Source organism: Colius striatus, chromosome 1 (assembly GCF_028858725.1).
Source record: "Colius striatus isolate bColStr4 chromosome 1, bColStr4.1.hap1, whole genome shotgun sequence".
NCBI lineage: Eukaryota > Metazoa > Chordata > Aves > Coliiformes > Coliidae > Colius > Colius striatus.
Window position 1 is genome coordinate 192302341 of NC_084759.1, and position 7490 is coordinate 192309830.

At 46.0% G+C, this 7490-nt stretch overlaps 1 protein-coding gene across 2 annotated transcripts in view; it reads left to right on the forward strand.

Moving 5' to 3' along the window:
• The window catches only part of COG5 (component of oligomeric golgi complex 5), a 208030-nt gene that overhangs the window by 197202 nt on the left and 3338 nt on the right, over positions 1-7490 (forward strand). The window lies entirely within an intron of this gene.

A 7490-nucleotide genomic window follows, 5' to 3' on the forward strand; every position in this document is an offset into this window, starting at 1 on the left:
AGAACAGATGTGTTGTATGAACACAACAGAACCATCCTGAGGATCCTCAGGATTCAAGGCTCAGATGACCAGTTGGCTCCCCATGCCCCAACTCTCCCAGCCACCTGACCCACTGTCCTGTCCTGACCCACTCCAGTGACACGGGGAAGGTTGTCACACTTAGCTGTGCTGGGCTCCATCTGCGCCTGCAGCCGACTCTGTCCTTGAACTTCTGTGTGTGGATGCTGCCAGCTTTTGCTGGAATTGAAAAAAGCTGACTTTTAAGTTCCAGCCAGCAGTGGTTGTGCATGAGAACATCAACCGCTTTCTGTCCATGCTTTTTTAAAGCAGCCAAGAGGCATCTGCTATAAATATTTACAGTTCTTGAAGCTGAGAGCAGCACACAGTCCAGTGTAGGGCTCAGAGCAACTAAGGAAATACTAGCTGATTGCCAGGGGATGTTAATAAGACCTATTTCCAAAATATTAAAATGCAATCTGTGCCTCTTCATAAGTGTATCAAAGAGTGATTTTTGAGAGTCATACATATTGCTTTTCCTGTTTGTCTGCAAAATTAGGTTTGGTTGAATCTCAAGCCATGACATCTTGACATACAGGGGAAGTGATAAGGGTACATAGAATCACAGAATCATTTCATCTGGAAGAGACAAGGCTGATAACAGCTGTTTATGTAACTTAGGAGCATTTTGATTGTGATTTCTGTCCTGATATAGTACTGGCAAAACTGACAATGTTGAATTTCAGGTATGTTAGGGAAAGCCAAGAATGCAAATCACTCGAGAACTGATGGGATTTTGTTTTCACCAGTCCTTTTACACAGATCTGAAAATGCCATCCTTAAACTACAACACATTTTTGTCTTTGTGTGAAATTAAATTCCATCCAGACTGATTCAGTTAATGGGCTTGCTGGTGGTTGTCTTCAGACACTGATAAATTACTCTGACCATGGAGGCATTAAGGGACAAGCCTTGGGACAAGGCTTTTAGGCAAAGAGAGTGTCATCCATTAAATCAGGTAGCATAGCTGGAATGCTTAAGCTTTTCACTTCAATCCTTTCATTGAATCCTTTATTAATTTTGCATGAGATATCACTATTAAAATATTTTACCTTTGTAGTCTTAAGAACGTGCTGCTGCAAGGTTATCACTTGGCAAGGCTGTCACTTGGAGATCTTACAGTGAGACTGTGGTCTTCCTGCTTGGCGCTGGTGGAGTGCTCGGACACTGCTGGGCCATCCTTCGTCCCAGGGCATGGCCAGGGCTGCTTAGAAGATCTGCCCCCACCAAAATAGCCTCTCTTGGCCCTCCAGTGGCTCTTACCTACTCCTAGTACATCAGAGAAAGGCTGTTTGTCACTGCCCATGCTCAGCTGCTTCTCAATTCACCCCCAGGCCCTTTGCTCACGGGCACCTGAGCGGAGTCTGTCAAGCAGAGGCTCCCGGGAGCTTGGGCAGCAGCTCATGCAGCACCACTGGCCTGGGGCACAGAGCAGGGCCTGGCCCGGCCAAGCAGCGAGCCATGTGCTGCTGCTCCTGCCCAGGCACTGCCACCACTGTACCCACTGCTCTAAGCATTCTCCTTTTCACTACCTCCTTGTGCTGGTTATAGAGTCATAAAATCATGGAATCATTTCAGCTGGAAGACACCTTTAAGAGTCCAGCCCTATCAACCCATCTCTTAAACATGTCCAGGGACGGTGACTCCAGCTCCTCCCTGGGCAGCCCATTCCAATGCCTGACAACCCTTGCAGGAAAGAAATTCCTCCTCAGATCCAGCCTGAACCTCCCCTGGTGCAACTTCAGGCCGTTTTCTCTTGTTCTATTGCTTGTCACTGGGGAGCACAGACCAACCCTCGACGTGCTACAACTTCCTTTCAGGTACTTGTAGAGAGTGATAAGGTCTCCCTGAGCCTTCTTTTCTCCAAGCTTAACAGCCCCAGATCCCTCAGCTGTTCCTCATATGAGACATGCTCCAAATCCTTTCCTAGCTTGGCAGCCCGCCTCTGGATCCTCTCCAGCACCTCGATGTCATTCTTGTAGAGAGGGGCCCAAAACTGGACACAGTATTTGAGGTGAGACCTCACCAAAGCCAAGTACAGGGGAATGATCACCTCCCTCCTCCAGCTGACAGCACTGTTCCTGATCCAGGCCAGGATGCCATTGGCCTTCTTGGCCACCTGGGCACTCTGCTGGCTCATGTTCAGCCATAGTCATTTCTGAACTGGCCGGTTGTCCATCCATAAGGCAAGCAAGCACACATCAGTCACCAGCATGACCATGTTTCACTCCTATTTTCTTTAATCCTCTACTGGATTCTGAGCCTTCTTTTCATTTGTCTCATATGAACCTAAGTTGAATTACAGGCATCTTGCTCATTTATCTGGAGTCTTGATGTTGGAGAAGCTTTTGCCACCTGTAATTGTTCAGCTGGGCTAATTGAACCCTGGATGTTTTGATCCCTGCACTGGCCTGCATCAAAAAATTATCTTTACATTTGCTGTAGCCTTGCAGATGGTAATTTTCTGCAACTTCCCTTTGTAATGACTGTGCAATTACTGTAGGGACCTGCTGCTTAGATATTAATTTACTTGTCCTATCAGGATCCTTACGGCTTTGTATTAAAGCTAATTGCAGTGCTTCTTCCGCTCTGTAGGTCTGAAATGCTTCATATGCAGCGTGGTGTTAATGTTATGAATTAGCAGCATTCCCAGCATTTTTGTGCTTTTCTTTCTGTCTGTATTCAGCATGAAGGGTGGGATTTACCTGGCCAGAGGTATATTAGCCAGACTGCCTTTGTAGTCAACAGAGAGAAACAGGCGCTGCTGGGGCTGATTCATCTCCTCCTGAAGCAGGTACCTAAAATAGGTCAGTCGCGCTGTGTCCTGAAAGCTCCATTTTCTCTGCTCAGTGAAGGGAGCATAGGCTGGGATGCTGGAGCTCTCTCAGGCAGACAGCTGCCCTGCAGGCATTTAAAGTCAGGTGAGATGACCCTGCTGCAGGCTCCTCGGTGGGCAGAGTAGGGATTGTGTTCGAAGGAGCGCCTTCCTTAAGTGGCCAGAGCACTCCTTTGTAAATTAAGTTTGAAAACTCAACCTTACTTCCCTAGAAGAAGCCCTGTTAGACACGTCAGGATTTGAGCCAGCTCAAAGGACAGGCCATCCACTCAAGTGCCACATTCTTACCTTTACCCATAGAATGTGGGTAAACTTCCCTTATTCAAGATTGGTGGAGGAGAGTGGAAAGCTGGGTCCAGTGATGGGCTCGTTTTCATGGCAAGCTGACGACCTGAGCCAGAGTGGCTCTGACCACTAAACCTGCCAGGGAGCAGGAACAAAGGCCAGCTTGGGGACCACTGTGGAAGCCCAGGCTGTGCCTCAGTGCCACGTGGCCGGCAGGCTGAGCAGAGAAGAGCCAGGGGTCAGGTGGGCTGAGTGGGAGGAGGGCTGCGGGGCCAGCAGGCTCAGCATGCCTGACACCCTCCCAGTCCTTACACAGGTCTGTCAGCACTTCAGCCCTTAAATGCTCAATCTGGGATAAACCAGAGATGTCTCTAACCTGTTGTTGTACAGATGATGCTGTTGGAGATTTCACTGTTTGGTTTTACAGTAACTTGGATTCCACTTGATTAAATAAATCTGGTGTCAAACAGATGTGCTCTTAAACAGCACATTTTCCTTTTTCCTCTTTGTTCTGAGACCAAACAGACTTTGAGCAAAATGCTGAAGGACGGTGTGTGGGTGCTGCCTGGGACCTATCCCACTGCTGCACAGAACGGGCTCTTCCAAGGCGGCCATTCAATCGTACTCCAGCCCACCGAGTCAGGGCCCAGGAGGGCAGTGCTTGTATTCACAGTTCCATATGAAATTCACTAATTAGTTAGAGTCATTCTAAAGTGTATGCATTAAGATCCCTTTAAGAACCACAGCCCAAATCATACACTTTTTCCCCCTTTGACTGTGGATGTAAATCTTCATTGGTTGAAATAACATTTTTAAGAAGAACTATGTGTGTCTTATGTAATCAGCTTGTCCTGATTTCCAAGAAAGCTCATGTTTTTGCTCAAGCAGATGAAGTAATTTAATAAGTGCTTTAAAATCCTTTTCCTTATGTGGGAGGGCATCTTAAACTTAGAATTTTTTTTCCTTACTTCATATGGCATTTTTAATGAAGCATTAATATATGCAGAACATCCCACCAACCCTCTTTCCATAGCTCTCTTTTACAAATATATTTGTAATGTATACCATAGCTTGTCTTTTAAAACAGAAACAGATTGCTGAACACATTTTATGTCCTTTATTAGACTGGAAGATGCTGAATTTAGGGCATTATTTAGTCTAATCCCTTCAAGAGCATGTTTTGTGTATTACATAAACAGGGTTTCTTCCATTTTCTTAAACATCGGTAATAGAACTATAAATTACATCTTTTTTATATGACAACAGCTGTGATCTCTTCTGTGCTGGAGACTTGATGATACTGTCTTCACCCTCGACACTGTTTGTTTTTCCATTGCTACTTATGCAGCAGTGTTTTTACAGTGTCCTCTACAGGAGCAAGCTACTTCTTTTGAAGACAAGCTTTCATTGGGAAACCGGTGCGTCTGAATTGAATTGCATACCGCCAGTGTAGCTTGCGAAAGCTGGGTTGTGTTAGGACCAGGCAAGTTTACAAAAATGTTGTCATAAAATCTGCATTTCAAGCATTAACAATTCTAGAAAGCCAATGCATTTATCTTCCCAAGAGAGGTGCACTCAACATAGGCATCTCAGCAGTTTCAGTGGAGCATATCATAGCGAGTCACCTGGATTGGGCAGCCTGAGCTGGGATGTGCCCACAGCAGCAGCAGCAACCACCGTCTGCCTTTGCCATCGGCACCTTCCTGCACTCTCCCTATTTTTGTGTCACAGCCCCAAAATCCTGCCCTGAAGACTTAGTGATTGTCTTCAGAGAAACAAAACTCCGTCACAAATGGACTTCTGAAGTCACATCTACTTTATGGTGCTTTCCAGAACCTTGCAACCCCTACCATTCTGTGATTCTTTGTCCCTGGATTCTTGATTTGTGCCACTTTACTGCCTGGACCCCTGGTTACCAGGAGTTCTCTTCCTAATAGGTTAGACATGAGTCCTGGGCAGCAGTGCAGAGGAGAGTTCCCTGGACTGATAAGAGCTTCATTGTGCTTATGATCTGTTCCATGGTCACCAGGTAGGGTATGGAGCTCCTGGTGACCACAGCTGCCTCTTAGCTCTCAGCCTTTAGCAGCTGCAGCAGCTTTTCGTCCTCTGTCTCAGTGTGAGGCTCTTCCAGCTGTTTTCTCACCCCTGCCCATGTGGGAGGCAGGCAGCTGCTCTGACTTGATGGGTGCATAAAGCAGGTAGCTCTCCGGGCCAGTTCTGCTCTGGAGGTGCTCACATCCTTTGCTCAGTGGTGCTTTTCTGTGACTTCTTGGCTCCCTTGGCACTGCAGTTCCCATCAGTTGTTCCCTCAGGGTTACACTGAAATCTCCACCACTAGGAGATGGGACATTTGCAGAACAACCTTCACAAGGTGAAGGCTGACAAGTCAAGAGAGCCTGACACAAATAGGTCTGGGGAGAAGTGGGTGCTCACCCTGCCTTTGTTGAATGGCTCTGTTTGTTAGCAAAACTCTTCCTGTCTGGGAAGAGCCAAGATTTTGTTGTAGAGTTTCAGTTAAGGTTATTGACTATGAATTGCATTTTAACATTGAGCTTTAGAGGACTGAAATATTTTTATTGGAGGTGCAAGCACGGGGCGTGGGAGAATAGTGAATGTATTTAGAGTATTGAGAAAGCTTTTATTTTCATTGTTTAAAGCGGTACAAAGTCTGTTTTTGAAAAATGCCTGAGGATGCACCTTACAATGTTGATGGAGTAGTAAGTATTGGTTGTCTTTTGAGTGGAAAAGAGAGTGAGTTAAGGTGCTGCTGGGTTGGTCGTATTGATGAAGTTTGACTGTCTGTGAAACAACGCAAAGTCATGGTCACAGCAGACACAGCAGAACAGAGCTGACAGAGATCAACTGCTGTTGGCTATTGGTCTCTGCTGGGAAGAAGAGTCTGGACAGTTCTGAGGCCACCAGACAATTCACCAAGTTCCTTTTAGCTGCTTTTTTTGTTGTAAGAGGACAGTGGCTGCCATTGACAGAGTGTTGGTATTGCCAGTTAGAACATTTTTAGGCAGGAGAGAAGACAAAAGATAAAAGCTGCTGGAAGGTGTAACAGCAGGACTCTTATAGTGGTGTTTGGCATTTAGCATAACCTAAATCTTATTCCCTCTTGTTTGATCTGATGGGAATAACAGTCTGGCTAAAGATTATGAAGGGCTGATGTTGAGTGGTTTCGGGCACTGCTTTTCAGGCAGAGCTTCTTTCTTTCATCTGAAGGGATCTGGTTATCTCTGTCATCTTTTTCAAGGGCTTTTTCAAGCAAGGAGATAAAAGTCAGAAAGGGACAGCAGTGTTACCATCTGGATAATGATGCCAACTCACAACTTCACCAAGAGGTGTCAGAGCTTTCTAAGTTAAGCAGGTCAATATGTTCTCTATTTTCAGCTTTTGATGACTTCTAAAAACTATTTGGGCCCAACAAACTTTGGGAGTGTATAGAGAAAAGACAGGGACACTGGTGAGTAGAAGGAGAGAGATTCAGCAAGGTGAATGACAGTTACAGTAAGAAAATTGACATAGGAATTTCTCAACTGTCTTTTTAGTACAAGAGACTATTTGTAGAAGGTAATTGATATCTAACCATGTTTAATGATTACTGCTGACCAGAGCACTTGAGTGCTGACCTGAGTAGAAATGTGGGACACACTTGACTCTTCTGAAGCTTCTCCCCTCATCTTGATGGGGTTATTGAGCCTCCCCTGCCTGCATCTCCCACCTGCACCTCAGTCTAGTCATCACATACTCTGCCCCTCGTTGCCACAAGAGGCCAGTTTATCAAAAAAGTACTGACCAGCTGTCCCTTTCCCCCAGTCTCAGCACCTCTTTCAATTTTGAGATTTAAAACTTGTGCAAGTGCCTGAGCTCCCTGCAGTCCGTTGTGCTGATGGCCTCTGCTGGGAACACACCAAGCAGCACCCAAAGCACTTTGTGGCTGCAGCAAGTAGTTGTTTAGTTGTTGCTTCTTTCCCTGTAGATCCTGTGCTGCTCCCCAGAGACCATGGGGAGACTGAAGGTTTTCAGGGAGATGAGCAGGTGCAAAAATTCAGCTTTATTTTGGCTAGATATTCTTTCCCTGACTTTGTGGCTGTAATGGGGGGCTTACTGATCTTTTCCTGTTTGCTGAAGTGCAAAAAATGCCAAGTGACTCTTCAGAGTGCGTCGGTACCTGGCGTGGACCCCTCAGCAGTAACTCATGTGTAACTTGTTATCAAAAATGAAGAGCTCTCAAGTGCATGCAGGCCAACACAAGGGAGTGTTTCTGTGCTCAGTCACTTTGCTCTTCTGAAGCCTCTCAACTCTCCAG